The 27609-nt window shown below is 35.3% G+C and overlaps 23 non-coding genes across 23 annotated transcripts; all 23 read left to right on the top strand.

Annotated features, from left to right (window-relative positions):
* Positions 1-1178: 1178 nt before the first annotated feature.
* trnal-caa (transfer RNA leucine (anticodon CAA)) lies at positions 1179-1290 on the top strand. Its single transcript has 2 exons — positions 1179-1216; positions 1245-1290. It is a non-coding gene; the product is annotated as a tRNA-Leu (tRNA).
* Positions 1291-6185: 4895 nt separating this feature from the next.
* trnal-caa (transfer RNA leucine (anticodon CAA)) lies at positions 6186-6297 on the top strand. Its single transcript has 2 exons — positions 6186-6223; positions 6252-6297. It is a non-coding gene; the product is annotated as a tRNA-Leu (tRNA).
* A 4163-nt stretch (positions 6298-10460) lies between these two features.
* On the top strand, positions 10461-10572 carry trnal-caa (transfer RNA leucine (anticodon CAA)). The gene is made up of 2 exons: positions 10461-10498; positions 10527-10572. It is a non-coding gene; the product is annotated as a tRNA-Leu (tRNA).
* A 2619-nt stretch (positions 10573-13191) lies between these two features.
* trnal-caa (transfer RNA leucine (anticodon CAA)) lies at positions 13192-13303 on the top strand. Its single transcript has 2 exons — positions 13192-13229; positions 13258-13303. It is a non-coding gene; the product is annotated as a tRNA-Leu (tRNA).
* Positions 13304-14013: 710 nt separating this feature from the next.
* On the top strand, positions 14014-14125 carry trnal-caa (transfer RNA leucine (anticodon CAA)). The gene is made up of 2 exons: positions 14014-14051; positions 14080-14125. It is a non-coding gene; the product is annotated as a tRNA-Leu (tRNA).
* A 1431-nt stretch (positions 14126-15556) lies between these two features.
* trnal-caa (transfer RNA leucine (anticodon CAA)) lies at positions 15557-15668 on the top strand. The gene is made up of 2 exons: positions 15557-15594; positions 15623-15668. It is a non-coding gene; the product is annotated as a tRNA-Leu (tRNA).
* Positions 15669-16378: 710 nt separating this feature from the next.
* trnal-caa (transfer RNA leucine (anticodon CAA)) lies at positions 16379-16490 on the top strand. The gene is made up of 2 exons: positions 16379-16416; positions 16445-16490. It is a non-coding gene; the product is annotated as a tRNA-Leu (tRNA).
* A 709-nt stretch (positions 16491-17199) lies between these two features.
* trnal-caa (transfer RNA leucine (anticodon CAA)) lies at positions 17200-17311 on the top strand. The gene is made up of 2 exons: positions 17200-17237; positions 17266-17311. It is a non-coding gene; the product is annotated as a tRNA-Leu (tRNA).
* A 348-nt stretch (positions 17312-17659) lies between these two features.
* Positions 17660-17771, top strand: trnal-caa (transfer RNA leucine (anticodon CAA)). The gene is made up of 2 exons: positions 17660-17697; positions 17726-17771. It is a non-coding gene; the product is annotated as a tRNA-Leu (tRNA).
* Positions 17772-18481: 710 nt separating this feature from the next.
* trnal-caa (transfer RNA leucine (anticodon CAA)) lies at positions 18482-18593 on the top strand. Its single transcript has 2 exons — positions 18482-18519; positions 18548-18593. It is a non-coding gene; the product is annotated as a tRNA-Leu (tRNA).
* Positions 18594-18941: 348 nt separating this feature from the next.
* trnal-caa (transfer RNA leucine (anticodon CAA)) lies at positions 18942-19053 on the top strand. The gene is made up of 2 exons: positions 18942-18979; positions 19008-19053. It is a non-coding gene; the product is annotated as a tRNA-Leu (tRNA).
* Positions 19054-19763: 710 nt separating this feature from the next.
* trnal-caa (transfer RNA leucine (anticodon CAA)) lies at positions 19764-19875 on the top strand. Its single transcript has 2 exons — positions 19764-19801; positions 19830-19875. It is a non-coding gene; the product is annotated as a tRNA-Leu (tRNA).
* A 348-nt stretch (positions 19876-20223) lies between these two features.
* On the top strand, positions 20224-20335 carry trnal-caa (transfer RNA leucine (anticodon CAA)). Its single transcript has 2 exons — positions 20224-20261; positions 20290-20335. It is a non-coding gene; the product is annotated as a tRNA-Leu (tRNA).
* A 349-nt stretch (positions 20336-20684) lies between these two features.
* On the top strand, positions 20685-20796 carry trnal-caa (transfer RNA leucine (anticodon CAA)). Its single transcript has 2 exons — positions 20685-20722; positions 20751-20796. It is a non-coding gene; the product is annotated as a tRNA-Leu (tRNA).
* Positions 20797-21506: 710 nt separating this feature from the next.
* On the top strand, positions 21507-21618 carry trnal-caa (transfer RNA leucine (anticodon CAA)). The gene is made up of 2 exons: positions 21507-21544; positions 21573-21618. It is a non-coding gene; the product is annotated as a tRNA-Leu (tRNA).
* A 1171-nt stretch (positions 21619-22789) lies between these two features.
* On the top strand, positions 22790-22901 carry trnal-caa (transfer RNA leucine (anticodon CAA)). Its single transcript has 2 exons — positions 22790-22827; positions 22856-22901. It is a non-coding gene; the product is annotated as a tRNA-Leu (tRNA).
* Positions 22902-23249: 348 nt separating this feature from the next.
* Positions 23250-23361, top strand: trnal-caa (transfer RNA leucine (anticodon CAA)). Its single transcript has 2 exons — positions 23250-23287; positions 23316-23361. It is a non-coding gene; the product is annotated as a tRNA-Leu (tRNA).
* A 348-nt stretch (positions 23362-23709) lies between these two features.
* On the top strand, positions 23710-23822 carry trnal-caa (transfer RNA leucine (anticodon CAA)). Its single transcript has 2 exons — positions 23710-23747; positions 23777-23822. It is a non-coding gene; the product is annotated as a tRNA-Leu (tRNA).
* Positions 23823-24170: 348 nt separating this feature from the next.
* Positions 24171-24282, top strand: trnal-caa (transfer RNA leucine (anticodon CAA)). The gene is made up of 2 exons: positions 24171-24208; positions 24237-24282. It is a non-coding gene; the product is annotated as a tRNA-Leu (tRNA).
* A 348-nt stretch (positions 24283-24630) lies between these two features.
* Positions 24631-24742, top strand: trnal-caa (transfer RNA leucine (anticodon CAA)). The gene is made up of 2 exons: positions 24631-24668; positions 24697-24742. It is a non-coding gene; the product is annotated as a tRNA-Leu (tRNA).
* A 710-nt stretch (positions 24743-25452) lies between these two features.
* trnal-caa (transfer RNA leucine (anticodon CAA)) lies at positions 25453-25564 on the top strand. Its single transcript has 2 exons — positions 25453-25490; positions 25519-25564. It is a non-coding gene; the product is annotated as a tRNA-Leu (tRNA).
* Positions 25565-26274: 710 nt separating this feature from the next.
* Positions 26275-26386, top strand: trnal-caa (transfer RNA leucine (anticodon CAA)). The gene is made up of 2 exons: positions 26275-26312; positions 26341-26386. It is a non-coding gene; the product is annotated as a tRNA-Leu (tRNA).
* A 348-nt stretch (positions 26387-26734) lies between these two features.
* On the top strand, positions 26735-26846 carry trnal-caa (transfer RNA leucine (anticodon CAA)). Its single transcript has 2 exons — positions 26735-26772; positions 26801-26846. It is a non-coding gene; the product is annotated as a tRNA-Leu (tRNA).
* Positions 26847-27609: the final 763 nt, after the last annotated feature.

Below are 27609 nucleotides of genomic sequence, written 5' to 3'. Positions count from 1 at the left end.
TTTTTGTTTTCTGTTCTTTGTATCTTAAGTTCTGCATGTTTCCATCTGACATATCAAACCTTATGTTACAGATTCGTTCTGGTCTCCGATTGGAGGCGAGGGTTCAAATCCCTCTTCTGACAGAGATTTTGCCTAAAAACATAGATTTTCATCTACACCGAGAATTTCTCGAAATGGAGAAAGTAAAACACATGAACAGTGATGAATAGTTTCATAGATCTCATAATTTGAGAACAGAAAACAAATGAAACGTTAATAATCGTTCGATACAGGTCATCATAAGCCTAGCTTATAATTCACTCACTTACGCAAACTCCTTTAACAAAATGTTTTTACAATATCTTTCATTAGATTTGAGCATTTTTTGGTTTTCTGTATCTTAAGTTCTGCATGTTTCCATCGGACATATCAAACCTTATGTTACAGATTCGTTCTGGTCTCCGATTGGAGGCGAGGGTTCAAATCCCTCTTCTGACAGAGATTTTGCCTAAAAAAGTAGCTTTTCATCTACACCGAGAATTTCTCGAAATGGAGAAAGTAAAACACATGAACAGTGATGAATAGTTTCATAGATCTCATAATTTGAGAACAGAAAACAAATGAAACGTTAATTATCGTTCGATACAGGTCATTATAAGCCTAGCTTACAATTCACTCACTTACGCAAACTCCTTTAACAAAATGTTTTTACAATATCTTTCATTCGATTTTAGCATTTTTTGGTTTTCTGTATCTTAAATTCTGCATGTTTCCATCGGACATATCAAACCTTATGTTACAGATTCGTTCTGGTCTCCGATTGGAGGCGAGGGTTCAAATCCCTCTTCTGACAGAGATTTTGCCTAAAAAAGTAGCTTTTCATCTACACCGAGAATTTCTCGAAATGGAGAAAGTAAAACACATGAACAGTGATGAATAGTTTCATAGATCTCAGAATTTGAGAACAGAAAACAAATGAAACGTTAATAATCGTTCGATACAGGTCATCATAAGCCTAGCTTTCAATTCAATCATTACGCAAACTCCTTTAACAAAATGTTTTTACAATATCTTTCATTAGATTTTAGCATTTTTTGGTTTTCTGTTCTTTGTATCTTAAGTTCTGCATGTTTTCATCGGACATATCAAACCTTATGTTACAGATTCTTGAAAAACATGAATTTTAAGGTTTAGTAGTTGTCAGGATGGCCGAGTGGTCTAAGGCGCCAGACTCAAGGTGAGAAGCCTTCCTGGTTGTAGGGGTGTTCTGGTCTCCGATTGGAGGCGAGGGTTCAAATCCCTCTTCTGACAGAGATTTTGCCTAAAAAAGTAGCTTTTCATCTACACCGAGAATTTCTCGAAATGGAGAAAGTAAAACACATGAACAGTGATGAATAGTTTCATAGATCTCATAATTTGAGAACAGAAAACAAATTAAACGTTAATAATCGTTCGATACAGGTCATCATAAGCCTAGCTTATAATTCACTCACTTACGCAAACTCCTTTAACAAAATGTTTTTACAATATCTTTCATTAGATTTTAGCATTTTTTGGTTTTCTGTTCTTTGTATCTTAAGTTCTGCATGTTTCCATCGGACATATCAAACCTTATGTTACAGATTCGTGAAAAACATATGAATTTTAAGGTTTAGTAGTTGTCAGGATGGCCGAGTGGTCTAAGGCGCCAGACTCAAGGTGAGAAGCCTTCCTGGTTGTAGGGGTGTTCTGGTCTCCGATTGGAGGCGAGGGTTAAAAGCCCTCTTCTGACAGAGATTTTGCCTAAAAAAGTAGCTTTTCATCTACACCGAGAATTTGTCGAAATGGAGAAAGTAAAACACATGAACAGTGATGAATAGTTTCATAGATCTCATAATTTGAGAACAGAAAACAAATGAAACGTTAATAATCGTTCGATACAGGTCATCATAAGCCTAGCTTATAATTCACTCACTTACGCAAACTCCTTTAACAAAATGTTTTTACAATATCTTTTATTAGATTTTAGCGTTTTTTGGTTTTCTGTTGTTTGTATCTTAAGTTCTGCATGTTTCCATCGGACATATCAAACCTTATGTTACAGATTCGTGAAAAAATTTTGAATTTTAAGGTTTTGTAATTGTAAGGATGGCCGAGTGGTCTAAGGAGCCAGACTCAAGGTGAGAAGCCTTCCTGGTTGTAGGGGTGTTCTTGTCTCTGAGTGGATGCGAGGGTTCAAATCCCTCTTCTGACAGAGATTTTGCCTAAAAAAGTAGCTTTTCATCTACACCGAGAATTTCTCGAAATGGAGAAAGTAAAACACATGAACAGTGATGAATAGTTTCATAGATCTCAGAATTTGAGAACAGAAAACAAATGAAACGTTAATAATCGTTCGATACAGGTCATCATAAGCCTAGCTTTCAATTCAATCATTACGCAAACTCCTTTAACAAAATGTTTTTACAATATCTTTCATTAGATTTTAGCATTTTTTGGTTTTCTGTTCTTTGTATCTTAAGTTCTGCATGTTTTCATCGGACATATCAAACCTTATGTTACAGATTCGTTCTGGTCTCCGATTGGAGGCGAGGGTTCAAATCCCTCTTCTGACAGAGATTTTGCCTAAAAAAGTAGCTTTTCATCTACACCGAGAATTTCTCGAAATGGAGAAAGTAAAACACATGAACAGTGATGAATAGTTTCATAGATCTCATAATTTGAGAACAGAAAACAAATGAAACGGTAATAATCGTTCGATACAGGTCATCATAAGCCTAGCTTATAATTCACTCACTTACGCAAACTCCTTTAAAAAAATGTTTTTACAATATCTTTCATTAGATTTTAGCATTTTTTTGTTTTCTGTTCTTTGTATCTTAAGTTCTGAATGTTTCCGTCGGACATAGCAAACCTTATGTTACAGATTCGTTCTGGTCTCCGATTGGAGGCGAGGGTTCAAATCCCTCTTCTGACAGAGATTTTGCCTAAAAAAGTAGCTTTTCATCTACACCGAGAATTTCTCGAAATGGAGAAAGTAAAACACATGAACTGTGATGAACAGTTTCATAGATCTCATAATTTGATAACAGAAAACAAATTAAACGTTAATAATCGTTCGATACAGGTCATCATAAGCCTAGCTTACAATTCACTCACTTACGCAAACTCCTTTAACAAAATGTTTTTACAATATCTTTCATTAGATTTTAGCATTTTTTTGTTTTCTGTTCTTTGTATGTTAAGTTCTGCATGTTTCCATCGGACATATCAAACCTTATGTTACAGATTCGTTCTGGTCTCCGATTGGAGGCGAGGGTTCAAATCCCTCTTCTGACAGAGATTTTGCCTAAAAAAGTAGCTTTTCATCTACACCGAGAATTTCTCGAAATGGAGAAAGTAAAACACATGAACAGTGATGAATAGTTTCATAGATCTCATAATTTGAGAACAGAAAACAAATGAAAGGTTAATAATTGTTCGATACAGGTCATCATAAGCCTACCGTATAATTCACTCACTTACGCAAACTCCTTTAAAAAAATGTTTTTACAATATCTTTCATTAGATTTTAGCATTTTTTTGTTTTCTGTTCTTTGTATCTTAAAACCTGTTGAGGATCTTATCCCGATCTTATCCCGGTATTGGGATTCATTGTCATGTGACCATGGCGGGGAATTCAAAACTGCAAGAGTAATCATTTCAAAAAATCAAATAATCAACTATTTTCCTCCATTTGAAAGATATATCTCCTAAATCTAACCACGCTGTCCGATTTTCAGAGGCATTACGGAGAATGCATAAAGTTAGGTTATGTGAGGAGAGTACATTGACAATAGCTGCGTGTAATGTTTAGCCAATTCAAAGAAGGGCATCAACAGACAGAAAACTAGCTAGAATTATGCACTTACCTTTGACAATCTGCATCAGATGACACTCATAGGACATTATGTTATACAATACATGCATTTTTAGTTCCATCAAGTTCATATTTATATCCAAAAACAGCATTTACAGTCGCGGTGAAATTCAGAATTTTTTTCGGCTCGAATGCACCCAGTGAATCCAGCATTACAAATCACGGAATTACTATTCGAAAACATTGGTAAATTATAATATTGTCATTCAAAGAATAATATATTATCATCTCGTAATTGCTACCGAAGGGCCAGATCTCAAAATAACTTTACTGGGAAATCACATTTTGTATAAACTGGGTACTATGCTAACAACAATAAGCTATATGCTAAGCTAAGCTAAGCTATACCGTTAGCATTAGCATCATCTAATATCGATAATAACATTCTAAATATCCCCTTACCTTTGATTATCTCCATCAGAAGGCGCTGCCAGAGATCCCAGGTCCAGAACAAATGTGGTTTCTTTTGACAAAGTTCATAATTTATGTCCAAATAGTTAGCGTTCAGTAGGCTCCCACAAAATGAGGTGGGCAGTGTAAAGTCACGTCGAAAAACTAAAGAAAACCTAGTAAATAATCTATTTACGTTTGTTTAAACATGTCAAACGTTGTTTAGCACTAATCTTTTGTTCCATTTTTAACGTGAAACATCAGTAAACATCAGTAATATTTTCACACAACCTATCAAGTGTCTAGAATAAACGATAATGACAAAGGCACTCTTCTCAGATTCATGCGCAGGCGCAAAAAATGAAGTGATGACGTGTCAACTTGTAAGCTTTCTAATTCGGTGTGTATTTATCACAGATGCTTCAAACAACTTTCTAAAGATCGTTGACATCTAGTGGAAGCAGTAGGAGTTGCGAACTGAATCCTTTCTCACTGTGGTATCTTTAAAACAATGACACTAAATAGTACAGTCACAAAATTCTCTTTTTTTTTTAATCTATTTTTCACAGGTTTTTGCCTGCAATATGAGTTTTGTTATACTTACAGACACCATTCAAACTGTTTTAGAAAATTCAGAGTGTTTTCTATCCGAATGTGTTAATAATATGCATATCCTAGCTTCTGAGTTGGTGTAGGAGGCAGTTAAAAATGGGCACATATTTCTTTCAAAATTCTCAATACTGCCCCCGTGGCCCGTAGAGGTTAAGTTCTGCATGTTTCCATCTGACATATCAAACCTTATGTTACAGATTCGTTCTGGTCTCCGATTGGAGGCGAGGGTTCAAATCCCTCTTCTGACAGAGATTTTGCCTAAAAACATAGATTTTCATCTACACCGAGAATTTCTCGAAATGGAGAAAGTAAAACACATGAACAGTGATGAATAGTTTCATAGATCTCATAATTTGAGAACAGAAAACAAATGAAACGTTAATAATCGTTCGATACAGGTCATCATAAGCCTAGCTTATAATTCACTCACTTACGCAAACTCCTTTAACAAAATGTTTTTACAATATCTTTCATTAGATTTGAGCATTTTTTGGTTTTCTGTATCTTAAGTTCTGCATGTTTCCATCGGACATATCAAACCTTATGTTACAGATTCGTTCTGGTCTCCGATTGGAGGCGAGGGTTCAAATCCCTCTTCTGACAGAGATTTTGCCTAAAAAAGTAGCTTTTCATCTACACCGAGAATTTCTCGAAATGGAGAAAGTAAAACACATGAACAGTGATGAATAGTTTCATAGATCTCATAATTTGAGAACAGAAAACAAATGAAACGTTAATTATCGTTCGATACAGGTCATTATAAGCCTAGCTTACAATTCACTCACTTACGCAAACTCCTTTAACAAAATGTTTTTACAATATCTTTCATTCGATTTTAGCATTTTTTGGTTTTCTGTATCTTAAATTCTGCATGTTTCCATCGGACATATCAAACCTTATGTTACAGATTCGTTCTGGTCTCCGATTGGAGGCGAGGGTTCAAATCCCTCTTCTGACAGAGATTTTGCCTAAAAAAGTAGCTTTTCATCTACACCGAGAATTTCTCGAAATGGAGAAAGTAAAACACATGAACAGTGATGAATAGTTTCATAGATCTCAGAATTTGAGAACAGAAAACAAATGAAACGTTAATAATCGTTCGATACAGGTCATCATAAGCCTAGCTTTCAATTCAATCATTACGCAAACTCCTTTAACAAAATGTTTTTACAATATCTTTCATTAGATTTTAGCATTTTTTGGTTTTCTGTTCTTTGTATCTTAAGTTCTGCATGTTTTCATCGGACATATCAAACCTTATGTTACAGATTCTTGAAAAACATATGAATTTTAAGGTTTAGTAGTTGTCAGGATGGCCGAGTGGTCTAAGGCGCCAGACTCAAGGTGAGAATTCTTCCTGGTTGTAGGGGTGTTCTTGTCTCTGAGTGGAGGCGAGGGTTCAAATCCCTCTTCTGACAGAGATTTTGCCTACAAAAGTAGCTTTTCATCTACACCGAGAATTTCTCGAAATGGAGAAAGTAAAACACATGAACAGTGATGAATAGTTTCATAGATCTCATAATTTGAGAACAGAAAACAAATGAAACGGTAATAATCGTTCGATACAGGTCATCATAAGCCTAGCTTACAATTCACTCACTTACGCAAACTCCTTTAACAAAATGTTTTTACAATATCTTTCATTAGATTTTAGCATTTTTTGGTTTTCTGTTCTTTGTATCTTAAGTTCTGCATGTTTCCATCGGACATATCAAACCTTATGTTACAGATTTGTGAAAAACATTTGAATTTTAAGGTTTTTTAGTTTTAAGGATGGCCGAGTGGTCTAAGGCGCCAGACTCAAGGTGAGAATCCTTCCTGGTTGTAGGGGTGTTCTTGTCTCTGAGTGGAGGCGAGGGTTCAAATCCCTCTTCTGACAGAGATTTTGCCTAAAAAAGTAGCTTTTCATCTACACCGAGAATTTCTCGAAATGGAGAAAGTAAAACACATGAACAGTGATGAATAGTTTCATAGATCTCATAATTTGAGAACAGAAAACAAATGAAACGGTAATAATCGTTCGATACAGGTCATCATAAGCCTAGCTTACAATTCACTCACTTACGCAAACTCCTTTAACAAAATGTTTTTACAATATCTTTCATTAGATTTTAGCATTTTTTTGTTTTCTGTTCTTTGTATCTTAAGTTCTGCATGTTTCCATCTGACATATCAAACCTTATGTTACAGATTCGTTCTGGTCTCCGATTGGAGGCGAGGGTTCAAATCCCTCTTCTGACAGAGATTTTGCCTAAAAAAGTAGCTTTTCATCTACACCGAGAATTTCTCGAAATGGAGAAAGTAAAACACATGAACAGTGATGAATAGTTTCATAGATCTCATAATTTGAGAACAGAAAACAAATGAAACGTTAATAATCGTTCGATACAGGTCATCATAAGCCTAGCTTATAATTCACTCACTTACGCAAACTCCTTTAAAAAAATGTTTTTACAATATCTTTCATTAGATTTTAGCATTTTTTTGTTTTCTGTTCTTTGTATGTTAAGTTCTGCATGTTTCCATCGGACATATCAAACCTGATGTTACAGATTCGTTCTGGTCTCCGATTGGAGGCGAGGGTTCAAATCTCTCTTCTGACAGAGATTTTGCCTAAAAAAGTAGCTTTTCATCTACACCGAGAATTTCTCGAAATGGAGAAAGTAAAACACATGAACAGTGATGAATAGTTTCATAGATCTCATAATTTGATAACAGAAAACAAATGAAACGTTAATAATCGTTCGATACAGTTCATCATAAGCCTAGCTTTCAATTCAATCATTACGCAAACTCCTTTAACAAAATGTTTTTACAATATCTTTCATTAGATTATAGCATTTTTTTGTTTTCTGTTCTTTGTATCTTAAGTTCTGCATGTTTCCATCGGACATAGCAAACCTTATGTTACAGATTCGTTCTGGTCTCCGACTGGAGGCGAGGGTTCAAATCCCTCTTCTGACAGAGATTTTGCCTAAAAAAGTAGCTTTTCATCTACACCGAGAATTTCTCGAAATGGAGAAAGTAAAACACATGAACAGTGATGAATAGTTTCATAGATCTCATAATTTGAGAACAGAAAACAAATGAAACGTTAATAATCGTTCGATACAGGTCATCATAAGCCTAGCTTATAATTCACTCACTTACGCAAACTCCTTTAACAAAATGTTTTTACAATATCTTTCATTAGATTTTAGCAGTTTTTTGGTTTTCTGTTGTTTGTATCTTAAGTTCTGCATGTTTCCATCGGACATGTCAAACCTTATGTTACAGATTCGTGAAAAAAATTGAATTTTAAGGTTTTGTAATTGTAAGGATGGCCGAGTGGTCTAAGGAGCCAGACTCAAGGTGACAAGCCTTCCTGGTTGTAGTGGTGTTCTTGTCTCTGAGTGGATGCGAGGGTTCAAATCCCTCTTCTGACGGAGATTTTGCCTAAAAAAGTAGCTTTTCATCTACACCGAGAATTTCTCGAAATGGAGAAAGTAAAACACATGAACAGTGATGAATAGTTTCATAGATCTCAGAATTTGAGAACAGAAAACAAATGAAACGTTAATAATCGTTCGATACAGGTCATCATAAGCCTAGCTTTCAATTCAATCATTACGCAAACTCCTTTAACAAAATGTTTTTACAATATCTTTCATTAGATTTTAGCATTTTTTGGTTTTCTGTTCTTTGTATCTTAAGTTCTGCATGTTTTCATCGGACATATCAAACCTTATGTTACAGATTCGTTCTGGTCTCCGATTGGAGGCGAGGGTTCAAATCCCTCTTCTGACAGAGATTTTGCCTAAAAAAGTAGCTTTTCATCTACACCGAGAATTTCTCGAAATGGAGAAAGTAAAACACATGAACAGTGATGAATAGTTTCATAGATCTCATAATTTGAGAACAGAAAACAAATGAAACGGTAATAATCGTTCGATACAGGTCATCATAAGCCTAGCTTATAATTCACTCACTTACGCAAACTCCTTTAAAAAAATGTTTTTACAATATCTTTCATTAGATTTTAGCATTTTTTTGTTTTCTGTTCTTTGTATCTTAAGTTCTGAATGTTTCCATCGGACATAGCAAACCTTATGTTACAGATTCGTTCTGGTCTCCGATTGGAGGCGAGGGTTCAAATCCCTCTTCTGACAGAGATTTTGCCTAAAAAAGTAGCTTTTCATCTACACCGAGAATTTCTCAAAATGGAGAAAGTAAAACACATGAACTGTGATGAATAGTTTCATAGATCTCATAATTTGATAACAGAAAACAAATTAAACGTTAATAATCGTTCGATACAGGTCATCATAAGCCTAGCTTACAATTCACTCACTTACGCAAACTCCTTTAACAAAATGTTTTTACAATATCTTTCATTAGATTTTAGCATTTTTTTGTTTTCTGTTCTTTGTATGTTAAGTTCTGCATGTTTCCATCGGACATATCAAACCTTATGTTACAGATTCGTTCTGGTCTCCGATTGGAGGCGAGTGTTCAAATCCCTCTTCTGACAGAGATTTTGCCTAAAAAAGTAGCTTTTCATCTACACCGAGAATTTCTCGAAATGGAGAAAGTAAAACACATGAACAGTGATGAATAGTTTCATAGATCTCATAATTTGAGAACAGAAAACAAATGAAAGGTTAATAATTGTTCGATACAGGTCATCATAAGCCTACCGTATAATTCACTCACTTACGCAAACTCCTTTAAAAAAATGTTTTTACAATATCTTTCATTAGATTTTAGCATTTTTTTGTTTTCTGTTCTTTGTATCTTAAGTTCTGCATGTTTCCATCTGACATATCAAACCTTATGTTACAGATTCGTTCTGGTCTCCGATTGGAGGCGAGGGTTCAAATCCCTCTTCTGACAGAGATTTTGCCTAAAAAAGTAGCTTTTCATCTACACCGAGAATTTCTCGAAATGGAGAAAGTTAAACACATGAACAGTGATGAATAGTTTCATAGATCTCATAATTTGAGAACAGAAAACAAATGAAACGTTAATTATCGTTCGATACAGGTCATTATAAGCCTAGCTTACAATTCACTCACTTACGCAAACTCCTTTAACAAAATGTTTTTACAATATCTTTCATTCGATTTTAGCATTTTTTGGTTTTCTGTTCTTGTATCTTAAGTTCTGCATGTTTCCATCGGACATATCAAACCTTATGTTACAGATTCGTTCTGGTCTCCGATTGGAGGCGAGGGTTCAAATCCCTCTTCTGACAGAGATTTTGCCTAAAAAAGTAGCTTTTCATCTACACCGAGAATTTCTCGAAATGGAGAAAGTAAAACACATGAACAGTGATGAATAGTTTCATAGATCTCAGAATTTGAGAACAGAAAACAAATGAAACGTTAATAATCGTTCGATACAGGTCATCATAAGCCTAGCTTTCAATTCAATCATTACGCAAACTCCTTTAACAAAATGTTTTTACAATATCTTTCATTAGATTTTAGCATTTTTTGGTTTTCTGTTCTTTGTATCTTAAGTTCTGCATGTTTTCATCGGACATATCAAACCTTATGTTACAGATTCTTGAAAAACATATGAATTTTAAGGTTTGGTAGTTGTCAGGATGGCCGAGTGGTCTAAGGCGCCAGACTCAAGGTGAGAAGCTTTCCTGGTTGCAGGGGTGTTCTGGTCTCCGATTGGAGGCGAGGGTTCAAATCCCTCTTCTGACAGAGATTTTGCCTAAAAAAGTAGCTTTTCATCTACACCGAGAATTTCTCGAAATGGAGAAAGTAAAACACATGAACAGTGATGAATAGTTTCATAGATCTCATAATTTGATAACAGAAAACAAATTAAACGTTAATAATCGTTCGATACAGGTCATCATAAGCCTAGCTTACAATTCACTCACTTACGCAAACTCCTTTAACAAAATGTTTTTACAATATCTTTCATTAGATTTTAGCATTTTTTGGTTTTCTGTTCTTTGTATCTTAAGTTCTGAATGTTTCCATCGGACATAGCAAACCTTATGTTACAGATTCGTTCTGGTCTCCGATTGGAGGCGAGGGTTCAAATCCCTCTTCTGACAGAGATTTTACCTAAAAAAGTAGCTTTTCATCTACACCGAGAATTTCTCGAAATGGAGAAAGTAAAACACATGAACTGTGATGAATAGTTTCATAGATCTCATAATTTGATAACAGAAAACAAATTAAACGTTAATAATCGTTCGATACAGGTCATCATAAGCCTAGCTTACAATTCACTCACTTACGCAAACTCCTTTAACAAAATGTTTTTACAATATCTTTCATTAGATTTTAGCATTTTTTGGTTTTCTGTTCTTTGTATGTTAAGTTCTGCATGTTTCCATCGGACATATCAAACCTTATGTTACAGATTCGTTCTGATCTCCGATTGGAGGCGAGGGTTCAAATCCCTCTTCTGACAGATATTTTGCCTAAAAAAGTAGCTTTTCATCTACACCGAGAATTTCTCGAAATGGAGAAAGTAAAACACATGAACAGTGATGAATAGTTTCATAGATCTCATAATTTGAGAACAGAAAACAAATTAAACGTTAATAATCGTTCGATACAGGTCATCATAAGCCTAGCTTATAATTCACTCACTTACGCAAACTCCTTTAACAAAATGTTTTTACAATATCTTTCATTAGATTTTAGCATTTTTTGGTTATCTGTTCTTTGTATCTTAAGTTCTGCATGTTTCCATCGGACATATCAAACCTTATGTTACAGATTCGTGAAAAACATTTGAATTTTAAGGTTTTGTAGTTGTAAGGATGGCCGAGTGGTCTAAGGCGCCAGACTCAAGGTGAGAAGCCTTCCTGGTTGTAGGGGTGTTCTTGTCTCTGAGTGGAGGCGAGGGTTCAAATCCCTCTTCTGACAGAGATTTTGCCTAAAAAAGTAGCTTTTCATCTACACCGAGAATTTCTCGAAATGGAGAAAGTAAAACACATGAACAGTGATGAATGGTTTCATAGATCTCATAATTTGAGAACAGAAAACAAATGAAACGGTAATAATCGTTCGATACAGGTCATCATAAGCCTAGCTTACAATTCACTCACTTACGCAAACTCCTTTAACAAAATGTTTTTACAATATCTTTCATTAGATTTTAGCATTTTTTTGTTTTCTGTTCTTTGTATCTTAAGTTCTGCATGTTTCCATCTGACATATCAAACCTTATGTTACAGATTCGTTCTGGTCTCCGATTGGAGGCGAGGGTTCAAATCCCTCTTCTGACAGAGATTTTGCCTAAAAAAGTAGCTTTTCATCTACACCGAGAATTTCTCGAAATGGAGAAAGTAAAACACATGAACAGTGATGAATAGTTTCATAGATCTCATAATTTGAGAAAAGAAAACAAATGAAACGTTAATAATCGTTCGATACAGGTCATCATAAGCCTAGCTTATAATTCACTCACTTACGCAAACTCCTTTAAAAAAATGTTTTTACAATATCTTTTATTAGATTTTAGCATTTTTTTGTTTTCTGTTCTTTGTATCTTATGTTCTGAATGTTTCCATCGGACATAGCAAACCTTATGTTACAGATTCGTTCTGGTCTCCGATTGGAGGCGAGGGTTCAAATCCCTCTTCTGACAGAGATTTTGCCTAAAAAAGTAGCTTTTCATCTACACCGAGAATTTCTCGAAATGGAGAAAGTAAAACACATGAACTGTGATGAATAGTTTCATAGATCTCATAATTTGATAACAGAAAACAAATTAAACGTTAATAATCATTCGATACAGGTCATCATAAGCCTAGCTTACAATTCACTCACTTACGCAAACTCCTTTAACAAAATGTTTTTACAATATCTTTCATTAGATTTTAGCATTTTTTGGTTTTCTGTTCTTTGTATGTTAAGTTCTGCATGTTTCCATCGGACATATCAAACCTTATGTTACAGATTCGTTCTGGTCTCCGATTGGAGGCGAGGGTTCAAATCTCTCTTCTGACAGAGATTTTGCCTAAAAAAGTAGCTTTTCATCTACACCGAGAATTTCTCGAAATGGAGAAAGTAAAACACATGAACAGTGATGAATAGTTTCATAGATCTCAGAATTTGAGAACAGAAAACAAATGAAACGTTAATAATCGTTCGATACAGGTCATCATAAGCCTAGCTTTCAATTCAATCATTACGCAAACTCCTTTAACAAAATGTTTTTACAATATCTTTCATTAGATTTTAGCATTTTTTGGTTTTCTGTTCTTTGTATCTTAAGTTCTGCATGTTTTCATCGGACATATCAAACCTTATGTTACAGATTCGTGAAAAACATATGAATTTTAAGGTTTAGTAGTTGTCAGGATGGCCGAGTGGTCTAAGGCGCCAGACTCAAGGTGAGAAGCCTTCCTGGTTGTAGGGGTGTTCTGGTCTCCGATTGGAGGCGAGGGTTCAAATCCCTCTTCTGACAGAGATTTTGCCTAAAAAAGTAGCTTTTCATCTACACCGAGAATTTCTCGAAATGGAGAAAGTAAAACACATGAACAGTGATGAATAGTTTCATAGATCTCATAATTTGATAACAGAAAACAAATTAAACGTTAATAATCATTCGATACAGGTCATCATAAGCCTAGCTTACAATTCACTCACTTACGCAAACTCCTTTAACAAAATGTTTTTACAATATCTTTCATTAGATTTTAGCATTTTTTGGTTTTCTGTTCTTTGTATGTTAAGTTCTGCATGTTTCCATCGGACATATCAAACCTTATGTTACAGATTCGTTCTGGTCTCCGATTGGAGGCGAGGGTTCAAATCCCTCTTCTGACAGAGATTTTGCCTAAAAAAGTAGCTTTTCATCTACACCGAGAATTTCTCGAAATGGAGAAAGTAAAACACATGAACAGTGATGAATAGTTTCATAGATCTCAGAATTTGAGAACAGAAAACAAATGAAACGTTAATAATCGTTCGATACAGGTCATCATAAGCCTAGCTTTCAATTCAATCATTACGCAAACTCCTTTAACAAAATGTTTTTACAATATCTTTCATTAGATTTTAGCATTTTTTGGTTTTCTGTTCTTTGTATCTTAAGTTCTGCATGTTTTCATCGGACATATCAAACCTTATGTTACAGATTCGTGAAAAACATATGAATTTTAAGGTTTAGTAGTTGTCAGGATGGCCGAGTGGTCTAAGGCGCCAGACTCAAGGTGAGAAGCCTTCCTGGTTGTAGGGGTGTTCTGGTCTCCGATTGGAGGCGAGGGTTCAAATCCCTCTTCTGACAGAGATTTTGCCTAAAAAAGTAGCTTTTCATCTACACCGAGAATTTCTCGAAATGGAGAAAGTAAAACACATGAACAGTGATGAATAGTTTCATAGATCTCATAATTTGAGAACAGAAAACAAATGAAACGGTAATAATCGTTCGATACAGGTCATCATAAGCCTAGCTTACAATTCACTCACTTACGCAAACTCCTTTAACAAAATGTTTTTACAATATCTTTCATTAGATTTTAGCATTTTTTGTTTTCTGTTCTTTGTATCTTAAGTTCTGCATGTTTCCATCTGACATATCAAACCTTATGTTACAGATTCGTTCTGGTCTCCGATTGGAGGCGAGGGTTCAAATCCCTCTTCTGACAGAGATTTTGCCTAAAAAAGTAGCTTTTCATCTACACCGAGAATTTCTCGAAATGGAGAAAGTAAAACACATGAACAGTGATGAATAGTTTCATAGATCTCATAATTTGAGAAAAGAAAACAAATGAAACGTTAATAATCGTTCGATACAGGTCATCATAAGCCTAGCTTATAATTCACTCACTTACGCAAACTCCTTTAAAAAATGTTTTTACAATATCTTCATTAGATTTTAGTATTTTTTGGTTTTCTGTTCTTTGTATCTTAAGTTTTGAATGTTTCCATCGGACATTGCAAACCTTATGTTACAGATTCGTTCTGGTCTCCGATTGGAGGCGAGGGTTCAAATCCCTCTTCTGACAAAGATTTTGCCTAAAAAAGTAGCTTTTCATCTACACCGAGAATTTCTCGAAATGGAGAAAGTAAAACACATGAACTGTGATGAATAGTTTCATAGATCTCATAATTTGATAACAGAAAACAAATTAAACGTTAATAATCATTCGATACAGGTCATCATAAGCCTAGCTTACAATTCACTCACTTACGCAAACTCCTTTAACAAAATGTTTTTACAATATCTTTCATTAGATTTGAGCATTTTTTGGTTTTCTGTTCTTTGTATGTTAAGTTCTGCATGTTTCCATCGGACATATCAAACCTTATGTTACAGATTCGTTCTGGTCTCCGATTGGAGGCGAGGGTTCAAATCTCTCTTCTGACAGAGATTTTGCCTAAAAAAGTAGCTTTTCATCTACACCGAGAATTTCTCAAAATGGAGAAAGTAAAACACATGAACAGTGATGAATAGTTTCATAGATCTCAGAATTTGAGAACAGAAAACAAATGAAACGTTAATAATCGTTCGATACAGGTCATCATAAGCCTAGCTTTCAATTCAATCATTACGCAAACTCCTTTAACAAAATGTTTTTACAATATCTTTCATTAGATTTTAGCATTTTTTGGTTTTCTGTTCTTTGTATCTTAAGTTCTGCATGTTTTCATCGGACATATCAAACCTTATGTTACAGATTCGTGAAAAACATATGAATTTTAAGGTTTAGTAGTTGTCAGGATGGCCGAGTGGTCTAAGGCGCCAGACTCAAGGTGAGAAGCCTTCCTGGTTGTAGGGGTGTTCTGGTCTCCGATTGGAGGCGAGGGTTCAAATCCCTCTTCTGACAGAGATTTTGCCTAAAAAAGTAGCTTTTCATCTACACCGAGAATTTCTCGAAATGGAGAAAGTAAAACACATGAACAGTGATGAATAGTTTCATAGATCTCATAATTTGATAACAGAAAACAAATTAAACGTTAATAATCATTCGATACAGGTCATCATAAGCCTAGCTTACAATTCACTCACTTACGCAAACTCCTTTAACAAAATGTTTTTACAATATCTTTCATTAGATTTTAGCATTTTTTGGTTTTCTGTTCTTTGTATGTTAAGTTCTGCATGTTTCCATCGGACATATCAAACCTTATGTTACAGATTCGTTCTGGTCTCCGATTGGAGGCGAGGGTTCAAATCTCTCTTCTGACAGAGATTTTGCCTAAAAAAGTGGCTTTTCATCTACACCGAGAATTTCTCGAAATGGAGAAAGTAAAACACATGAATAGTGATGAATAGTTTCATAGATCTCAGAATTTGAGAACAGAAAACAAATGAAACGTTAATAATCGTTCGATACAGGTCATCATAAGCCTAGCTTTCAATTCAATCATTACGCAAACTCCTTTAACAAAATGTTTTTACAATATCTTTCATTAGATTTTAGCATTTTTTGGTTTTCTGTTCTTTGTATCTTAAGTTCTGCATGTTTTCATCGGACATATCAAACCTTATGTTACAGATTCGTGAAAAACATATGAATTTTAAGGTTTAGTAGTTGTCAGGATGGCCGAGTGGTCTAAGGCGCCAGACTCAAGGTGAGAAGCCTTCCTGGTTGTAGGGGTGTTCTGGTCTCCGATTGGAGGCGAGGGTTCAAATCCCTCTTCTGACAGAGATTTTGCCTAAAAAAGTAGCTTTTCATCTACACCGAGAATTTCTCGAAATGGAGAAAGTAAAACACATGAACAGTGATGAATAGTTTCATAGATCTCATAATTTGATAACAGAAAACAAATTAAACGTTCATAATCATTCGATACAGGTCATCATAAGCCTAGCTTTCAATTCAATCATTACGCAAACTCCTTTAACAAAATGTTTTTACAATATCTTTCATTAGATTTTAGCATTTTTTGGTTTTCTGTTCTTTGTATGTTAAGTTCTGCATGTTTCCATCGGACATATCAAACCTTATGTTACAGATTCGTTCTGGTCTCCGATTGGAGGCGAGGGTTCAAATCTCTCTTCTGACAGAGATTTTGCCTAAAAAAGTAGCTTTTCATCTACACCGAGAATTTCTCAAAATGGAGAAAGTAAAACACATGAACAGTGATGAATAGTTTCATAGATCTCAGAATTTGAGAACAGAAAACAAATGAAACGTTAATAATCGTTCGATACAGGTCATCATAAGCCTAGCTTTCAATTCAATCATTACGCAAACTCCTTTAACAAAATGTTTTTACAATATCTTTCATTAGATTTTAGCATTTTTTGATTTTCTGTTCTTTGTATCTTAAGTTCTGCATGTTTTCATCGGACATATCAAACCTTATGTTACAGATTCGTGAAAAACATATGAATTTTAAGGTTTAGTAGTTGTCAGGATGGCCGAGTGGTCTAAGGCGCCAGACTCAAGGTGAGAAGCCTTCCTGGTTGTAGGGGTGTTCTGGTCTCCGATTGGAGGCGAGGGTTCAAATCCCTCTTCTGACAGAGATTTTGCCTAAAAAAGTAGCTTTTCATCTACACCGAGAATTTCTCGAAATGGAGAAAGTAAAACACATGAACAGTGATGAATAGTTTCATAGATCTCAGAATTTGAGAACAGAAAACAAATGAAACGTTAATAATCGTTCGATACAGGTCATCATAAGCCTAGCTTTCAATTCAATCATTACGCAAACTCCTTTAACAAAATGTTTTTACAATATCTTTCATTAGATTTTAGCATTTTTTGGTTTTCTGTTCTTTGTATCTTAAGTTCTGCATGTTTTCATCGGACATATCAAACCTTATGTTACAGATTCGTGAAAAACATATGAATTTTAAGGTTTAGTAGTTGTCAGGATGGCCGAGTGGTCTAAGGCGCCAGACTCAAGGTGAGAAGCCTTCCTGGTTGTAGGGGTGTTCTGGTCTCCGATTGGAGGCGAGGGTTCAAATCCCTCTTCTGACAGAGATTTTGCCTAAAAAAGTAGCTTTTCATCTACACCGAGAATTTCTCGAAATGGAGAAAGTAAAACACATGAACAGTGATGAATAGTTTCATAGATCTCATAATTTGATAACAGAAAACAAATTAAACGTTAATAATCATTCGATACAGGTCATCATAAGCCTAGCTTACAATTCACTCACTTACGCAAACTCCTTTAACAAAATGTTTTTACAATATCTTTCATTAGATTTTAGCATTTTTTGGTTTTCTGTTCTTTGTATGTTAAGTTCTGCATGTTTCCATCGGACATATCAAACCTTATGTTACAGATTCGTTCTGGTCTCCGATTGGAGGCGAGGGTTCAAATCCCTCTTCTGACAGAGATTTTGCCTAAAAAAGTAGCTTTTCATCTACACCGAGAATTTCTCAAAATGGAGAAAGTAAAACACATGAACAGTGATGAATAGTTTCATAGATCTCAGAATTTGAGAACAGAAAACAAATGAAACGTTAATAATCGTTCGATACAGGTCATCATAAGCCTAGCTTTCAATTCAATCATTACGCAAACTCCTTTAACAAAATGTTTTTACAATATCTTTCATTAGATTTTAGCATTTTTTGGTTTTCTGTTCTTTGTATGTTAAGTTCTGCATGTTTCCATCGGACATATCAAACCTTATGTTACAGATTCGTGAAAAACATATGAATTTTAAGGTTTAGTAGTTGTCAGGATGGCCGAGTGGTCTAAGGCGCCAGACTCAAGGTGAGAAGCCTTCCTGGTTGTAGGGGTGTTCTGGTCTCCGATTGGAGGCGAGGGTTCAAATCCCTCTTCTGACAGAGATTTTGCCTAAAAAAGTAGCTTTTCATCTACACCGAGAATTTCTCAAAATGGAGAAAGTAAAACACATGAACAGTGATGAATAGTTTCATAGATCTCAGAATTTGAGAACAGAAAACAAATGAAACGTTAATAATCGTTCGATACAGGTCATCATAAGCCTAGCTTTCAATTCAATCATTACGCAAACTCCTTTAACAAAATGTTTTTACAATATCTTTCATTAGATTTTAGCATTTTTTGGTTTTCTGTTCTTTGTATCTTAAGTTCTGCATGTTTTCATCGGACATATCAAACCTTATGTTACAGATTCGTGAAAAACATATGAATTTTAAGGTTTAGTAGTTGTCAGGATGGCCGAGTGGTCTAAGGCGCCAGACTCAAGGTGAGAAGCCTTCCTGGTTGTAGGGGTGTTCTGGTCTCCGATTGGAGGCGAGGGTTCAAATCCCTCTTCTGACAGAGATTTTGCCTAAAAAAGTAGCTTTTCATCTACACCGAGAATTTCTCGAAATGGAGAAAGTAAAACACATGAACAGTGATGAATAGTTTCATAGATCTCATAATTTGATAACAGAAAACAAATTAAACGTTAATAATCATTCGATACAGGTCATCATAAGCCTAGCTTACAATTCACTCACTTACGCAAACTCCTTTAACAAAATGTTTTTACAATATCTTTCATTAGATTTTAGCATTTTTTGGTTTTCTGTTCTTTGTATGTTAAGTTCTGCATGTTTCCATCGGACATATCAAACCTTATGTTACAGATTCGTTCTGGTCTCCGATTGGAGGCGAGGGTTCAAATCTCTCTTCTGACAGAGATTTTGCCTAAAAAAGTAGCTTTTCATCTACACCGAGAATTTCTCAAAATGGAGAAAGTAAAACACATGAACAGTGATGAATAGTTTCATAGATCTCAGAATTTGAGAACAGAAAACAAATGAAACGTTAATAATCGTTCGATACAGGTCATCATAAGCCTAGCTTTCAATTCAATCATTACGCAAACTCCTTTAACAAAATGTTTTTACAATATCTTTCATTAGATTTTAGCATTTTTTGATTTTCTGTTCTTTGTATCTTAAGTTCTGCATGTTTTCATCGGACATATCAAACCTTATGTTACAGATTCGTGAAAAACATATGAATTTTAAGGTTTAGTAGTTGTCAGGATGGCCGAGTGGTCTAAGGCGCCAGACTCAAGGTGAGAAGCCTTCCTGGTTGTAGGGGTGTTCTGGTCTCCGATTGGAGGCGAGGGTTCAAATCCCTCTTCTGACAGAGATTTTGCCTAAAAAAGTAGCTTTTCATCTACACCGAGAATTTCTCAAAATGGAGAAAGTAAAACACATGAACAGTGATGAATAGTTTCATAGATCTCAGAATTTGAGAACAGAAAACAAATGAAACGTTAATAATCGTTCGATACAGGTCATCATAAGCCTAGCTTTCAATTCAATCATTACGCAAACTCCTTTAACAAAATGTTTTTACAATATCTTTCATTAGATTTTAGCATTTTTTGGTTTTCTGTTCTTTGTATCTTAAGTTCTGCATGTTTTCATCGGACATATCAAACCTTATGTTACAGATTCGTGAAAAACATATGAATTTTAAGGTTTAGTAGTTGTCAGGATGGCCGAGTGGTCTAAGGCGCCAGACTCAAGGTGAGAAGCCTTCCTGGTTGTAGGGGTGTTCTGGTCTCCGATTGGAGGCGAGGGTTCAAATCCCTCTTCTGACAGAGATTTTGCCTAAAAAAGTAGCTTTTCATCTACACCGAGAATTTCTCGAAATGGAGAAAGTAAAACACATGAACAGTGATGAATAGTTTCATAGATCTCAGAATTTGAGAACAGAAAACAAATGAAACGTTAATAATCGTTCGATACAGGTCATCATAAGCCTAGCTTACAATTCACTCACTTACGCAAACTCCTTTAACAAAATGTTTTTACAATATCTTTCATTAGATTTTAGCATTTTTTGGTTTTCTGTTCTTTGTATCTTAAGTTCTGCATGTTTTCATCGGACATATCAAACCTTATGTTACAGATTCGTGAAAAACATATGAATTTTAAGGTTTAGTAGTTGTCAGGATGGCCGAGTGGTCTAAGGCGCCAGACTCAAGGTGAGAAGCCTTCCTGGTTGTAGGGGTGTTCTGGTCTCCGATTGGAGGCGAGGGTTCAAATCCCTCTTCTGACAGAGATTTTGCCTAAAAAAGTAGCTTTTCATCTACACCGAGAATTTCTCGAAATGGAGAAAGTAAAACACATGAACAGTGATGAATAGTTTCATAGATCTCATAATTTGATAACAGAAAACAAATTAAACGTTCATAATCATTCGATACAGGTCATCATAAGCCTAGCTTACAATTCACTCACTTACGCAAACTCCTTTAACAAAATGTTTTTACAATATCTTTCATTAGATTTTAGCATTTTTTGGTTTTCTGTTCTTTGTATGTTAAGTTCTGCATGTTTCCATCGGACATATCAAACCTTATGTTACAGATTCGTTCTGGTCTCCGATTGGAGGCGAGGGTTCAAATCCCTCTTCTGACAGAGATTTTGCCTAAAAAAGTAGCTTTTCATCTACACCGAGAATTTCTCGAAATGGAGAAAGTAAAACACATGAACAGTGATGAATAGTTTCATAGATCTCAGAATTTGAGAACAGAAAACAAATGAAACGTTAATAATCGTTCGATACAGGTCATCATAAGCCTAGCTTTCAATTCAATCATTACGCAAACTCCTTTAACAAAATGTTTTTACAATATCTTTCATTAGATTTTAGCATTTTTTGGTTTTCTGTTCTTTGTATCTTAAGTTCTGCATGTTTTCATCGGACATATCAAACCTTATGTTACAGATTCGTGAAAAACATATGAATTTTAAGGTTTAGTAGTTGTCAGGATGGCCGAGTGGTCTAAGGCGCCAGACTCAAGGTGAGAAGCCTTCCTGGTTGTAGGGGTGTTCTGGTCTCCGATTGGAGGCGAAGGTTCAAATCCCTCTTCTGACAGAGATTTTGCCTAAAAAAGTAGCTTTTCATCTACACCGAGAATTTCTCGAAATGGAGAAAGTAAAACACATGAACAGTGATGAATAGTTTCATAGATCTCATAATTTGATAACAGAAAACAAATTAAACGTTCATAATCATTCGATACAGGTCATCATAAGCCTAGCTTACAATTCACTCACTTACGCAAACTCCTTTAACAAAATGTTTTTACAATATCTTTCATTAGATTTTAGCATTTTTTGGTTTTCTGTTCTTTGTATGTTAAGTTCTGCATGTTTCCATCGGACATATCAAACCTTATGTTACAGATTCGTTCTGGTCTCCGATTGGAGGCGAGGGTTCAAATCTCTCTTCTGACAGAGATTTTGCCTAAAAAAGTAGCTTTTCATCTACACCGAGAATTTCTCGAAATGGAGAAAGTAAAACACATGAACAGTGATGAATAGTTTCATAGATCTCAGAATTTGAGAACAGAAAACAAATGAAACGTTAATAATCGTTCGATACAGGTCATCATAAGCCTAGCTTTCAATTCAATCATTACGCAAACTCCTTTAACAAAATGTTTTTACAATATCTTTCATTAGATTTTAGCATTTTTTGGTTTTCTGTTCTTTGTATCTTAAGTTCTGCATGTTTTCATCGGACATATCAAACCTTATGTTACAGATTCGTGAAAAACATATGAATTTTAAGGTTTAGTAGTTGTCAGGATGGCCGAGTGGTCTAAGGCGCCAGACTCAAGGTGAGAAGCCTTCCTGGTTGTAGGGGTGTTCTGGTCTCCGATTGGAGGCCAGGGTTCAAATTCCCTCTTCTGACAGAGATTTTGCCTAAAAAAGTAGCTTTTCATCTACACCGAGAATTTCTCGAAATGGAGAAAGTAAAACACATGAACAGTGATGAATAGTTTCATAGATCTCAGAATTTGAGAACAGAAAACAAATGAAACGTTAATAATCGTTCGATACAGGTCATCATAAGCCTAGCTTTCAATTCAATCATTACGCAAACTCCTTTAACAAAATGTTTTTACAATATCTTTCATTAGATTTTAGCATTTTTTGGTTTTCTGTTCTTTGTATCTTAAGTTCTGCATGTTTTCATCGGACATATCAAACCTTATGTTACAGATTCGTGAAAAACATATGAATTTTAAGGTTTAGTAGTTGTCAGGATGGCCGAGTGGTCTAAGGCGCCAGACTCAAGGTGAGAAGCCTTCCTGGTTGTAGGGGTGTTCTGGTCTCCGATTGGAGGCGAGGGTTCAAATCCCTCTTCTGACAGAGATTTTGCCTAAAAAAGTAGCTTTTCATCTACACCGAGAATTTCTCGAAATGGAGAAAGTAAAACACATGAACAGTGATGAATAGTTTCATAGATCTCAGAATTTGAGAACAGAAAACAAATGAAACGTTAATAATCGTTCGATACAGGTCATCATAAGCCTAGCTTTCAATTCAATCATTACGCAAACTCCTTTAACAAAATGTTTTTACAATATCTTTCATTAGATTTTAGCATTTTTTGATTTTCTGTTCTTTGTATCTTAAGTTCTGCATGTTTTCATCGGACATATCAAACCTTATGTTACAGATTCGTGAAAAACATATGAATTTTAAGGTTTAGTAGTTGTCAGGATGGCCGAGTGGTCTAAGGCGCCAGACTCAAGGTGAGAAGCCTTCCTGGTTGTAGGGGTGTTCTGGTCTCCGATTGGAGGCGAGGGTTCAAATCCCTCTTCTGACAGAGATTTTGCCTAAAAAAGTAGCTTTTCATCTACACCGAGAATTTCTCGAAATGGAGAAAGTAAAACACATGAACAGTGATGAATAGTTTCATAGATCTCAGAATTTGAGAACAGAAAACAAATGAAACGTTAATAATCGTTCGATACAGGTCATCATAAGCCTAGCTTTCAATTCAATCATTACGCAAACTCCTTTAACAAAATGTTTTTACAATATCTTTCATTAGATTTTAGCATTTTTTGGTTTTCTGTTCTTTGTATCTTAAGTTCTGCATGTTTTCATCGGACATATCAAACCTTATGTTACAGATTCGTGAAAAACATATGAATTTTAAGGTTTAGTAGTTGTCAGGATGGCCGAGTGGTCTAAGGCGCCAGACTCAAGGTGAGTAAGCCTTCCTGGTTGTAGGGGTGTTCTGGTCTCCGATTGGAGGCGAGGGTTCAATTCCCTCTTCTGACAGAGATTTTGCCTAAAAAAGTAGCTTTTCATCTACACCGAGAATTTCTCGAAATGGAGAAAGTAAAACACATGAACAGTGATGAATAGTTTCATAGATCTCAGAATTTGAGAACAGAAAACAAATGAAACGTTAATAATCGTTCGATACAGGTCATCATAAGCCTAGCTTTCAATTCAATCATTACGCAAACTCCTTTAACAAAATGTTTTTACAATATCTTTCATTAGATTTTAGCATTTTTTGGTTTTCTGTTCTTTGTATCTTAAGTTCTGCATGTTTTCATCGGACATATCAAACCTTATGTTACAGATTCGTGAAAAACATATGAATTTTAAGGTTTAGTAGTTGTCAGGATGGCCGAGTGGTCTAAGGCGCCAGACTCAAGGTGAGAAGCCTTCCTGGTTGTAGGGGTGTTCTGGTCTCCGATTGGAGGCGAGGGTTCAAATCCCTCTTCTGACAGAGATTTTGCCTAAAAAAGTAGCTTTTCATCTACACCGAGAATTTCTCGAAATGGAGAAAGTAAAACACATGAACAGTGATGAATAGTTTCATAGATCTCAGAATTTGAGAACAGAAAACAAATGAAACGTTAATAATCGTTCGATACAGGTCATCATAAGCCTAGCTTTCAATTCAATCATTACGCAAACTCCTTTAACAAAATGTTTTTACAATATCTTTCATTAGATTTTAGCATTTTTTGATTTTCTGTTCTTTGTATCTTAAGTTCTGCATGTTTTCATCGGACATATCAAACCTTATGTTACAGATTCGTGAAAAACATATGAATTTTAAGGTTTAGTAGTTGTCAGGATGGCCGAGTGGTCTAAGGCGCCAGACTCAAGGTGAGAAGCCTTCCTGGTTGTAGGGGTGTTCTGGTCTCCGATTGGAGGCGAGGGTTCAAATCCCTCTTCTGACAGAGATTTTGCCTAAAAAAGTAGCTTTTCATCTACACCGAGAATTTCTCGAAATGGAGAAAGTAAAACACATGAACAGTGATGAATAGTTTCATAGATCTCATAATTTGATAACAGAAAACAAATTAAACGTTCATAATCATTCGATACAGGTCATCATAAGCCTAGCTTACAATTCACTCACTTACGCAAACTCCTTTAACAAAATGTTTTTACAATATCTTTCATTAGATTTTAGCATTTTTTGGTTTTCTGTTCTTTGTATGTTAAGTTCTGCATGTTTCCATCGGACATATCAAACCTTATGTTACAGATTCGTTCTGGTCTCCGATTGGAGGCGAGGGTTCAAATCCCTCTTCTGACAGAGATTTTGCCTAAAAAAGTAGCTTTTCATCTACACCGAGAATTTCTCAAAATGGAGAAAGTAAAACACATGAACAGTGATGAATAGTTTCATAGATCTCAGAATTTGAGAACAGAAAACAAATGAAACGTTAATAATCGTTCGATACAGGTCATCATAAGCCTAGCTTTCAATTCAATCATTACGCAAACTCCTTTAACAAAATGTTTTTACAATATCTTTCATTAGATTTTAGCATTTTTTGATTTTCTGTTCTTTGTATCTTAAGTTCTGCATGTTTTCATCGGACATATCAAACCTTATGTTACAGATTCGTGAAAAACATATGAATTTTAAGGTTTAGTAGTTGTCAGGATGGCCGAGTGGTCTAAGGCGCCAGACTCAAGGTGAGAAGCCTTCCTGGTTGTAGGGGTGTTCTGGTCTCCGATTGGAGGCGAGGGTTCAAATCCCTCTTCTGACAGAGATTTTGCCTAAAAAAGTAGCTTTTCATCTACACCGAGAATTTCTCGAAATGGAGAAAGTAAAACACATGAACAGTGATGAATAGTTTCATAGATCTCATAATTTGATAACAGAAAACAAATTAAACGTTCATAATCATTCGATACAGGTCATCATAAGCCTAGCTTACAATTCACTCACTTACGCAAACTCCTTTAACAAAATGTTTTTACAATATCTTTCATTAGATTTTAGCATTTTTTGGTTTTCTGTTCTTTGTATGTTAAGTTCTGCATGTTTCCATCGGACATATCAAACCTTATGTTACAGATTCGTTCTGGTCTCCGATTGGAGGCGAGGGTTCAAATCTCTCTTCTGACAGAGATTTTGCCTAAAAAAGTAGCTTTTCATCTACACCGAGAATTTCTCAAAATGGAGAAAGTAAAACACATGAACAGTGATGAATAGTTTCATAGATCTCAGAATTTGAGAACAGAAAACAAATGAAATGTTAATAATCGTTCGATACAGGTCATCATAAGCCTAGCTTTCAATTCAATCATTACGCAAACTCCTTTAACAAAATGTTTTTACAATATCTTTCATTAGATTTTAGCATTTTTTGGTTTTCTGTTCTTTGTATCTTAAGTTCTGCATGTTTTCATCGGACATATCAAACCTTATGTTACAGATTCGTGAAAAACATATGAATTTTAAGGTTTAGTAGTTGTCAGGATGGCCGAGTGGTCTAAGGCGCCAGACTCAAGGTGAGAAGCCTTCCTGGTTGTAGGGGTGTTCTGGTCTCCGATTGGAGGCGAGGGTTCAAATCTCTCTTCTGACAGAGATTTTGCCTAAAAAAGTAGCTTTTCATCTACACCGAGAATTTCTCGAAATGGAGAAAGTAAAACACATGAACAGTGATGAATAGTTTCATAGATCTCAGAATTTGAGAACAGAAAACAAATGAAACGTTAATAATCGTTCGATACAGGTCATCATAAGCCTAGCTTTCAATTCACTCATTACGCAAACTCCTTTAACAAAATGTTTTTACAATATCTTTCATTAGATTTTAGCATTTTTTGGTTTTCTGTTCTTTGTATCTTAAGTTCTGCATGTTTTCATCGGACATATCAAACCTTATGTTACAGATTCGTGAAAAACATATGAATTTTAAGGTTTAGTAGTTGTCAGGATGGCCGAGTGGTCTAAGGCGCCAGACTCAAGGTGAGAAGCCTTCCTGGTTGTAGGGGTGTTCTGGTCTCCGATTGGAGGCGAGGGTTCAAATCCCTCTTCTGACAGAGATTTTGCCTAAAAAAGTAGCTTTTCATCTACACCGAGAATTTCTCGAAATGGAGAAAGTAAAACACATGAACAGTGATGAATAGTTTCATAGATCTCATAATTTGAGAACAGAAAACAAATGAAACGTTAATAATCGTTCGATACAGGTCATCATAAGCCTAGCTTACAATTCACTCACTTACGCAAACTCCTTTAACAAAATGTTTTTACAATATCTTTCATTAGATTTTAGCATTTTTTGGTTTTCTGTTCTTTGTATCTTAAGTTCTGCATGTTTCATCGGACATATCAAACCTTATGTTACAGATTCGTGAAAAACATATGAATTTTAAGGTTTTGTAGTTGTCAGGATGGCCGAGTGGTCTAAGGCCGGCCAGACCTCAAGGTGAGTAATCCTTCTGGTTGCTAGGGCGGTTAGTTTTCTTGGTCTCTGCGTGGAGACGAGGGTTCCAATCCCTCTTCGACAGAGATTTTGCCTAACCTAAAAAGTAGCTTTTCATCTAACCCCCGAGAATTTTCTCGAAATGGAGGAAAGTAAAACACATAGAACAGTGATGAATAGTTTCATATATCTCATTAATTTGAGACGAGAAAACAATTAAACGTTAATAATCGTTCGATACAGGTCATCATAAGCCTAGCTTCAATTCAATCACTTACGCAAACTCCTTAACAAAATGTTTTTACAATATCTTTCATTAGATTTTAGCATTTTTTGGTTTTCTGTTCTTTGTATCTTAAGTTCTGCATGTTTCCATC

Source organism: Salmo trutta, chromosome 28 (assembly GCF_901001165.1).
Source record: "Salmo trutta chromosome 28, fSalTru1.1, whole genome shotgun sequence".
Taxonomy (NCBI): Eukaryota; Metazoa; Chordata; class Actinopteri; order Salmoniformes; family Salmonidae; genus Salmo; species Salmo trutta.
The sequence above is the reverse complement of the archived record's forward strand: the minus strand, read 5'-3'. Positions and strand labels throughout refer to the sequence as shown.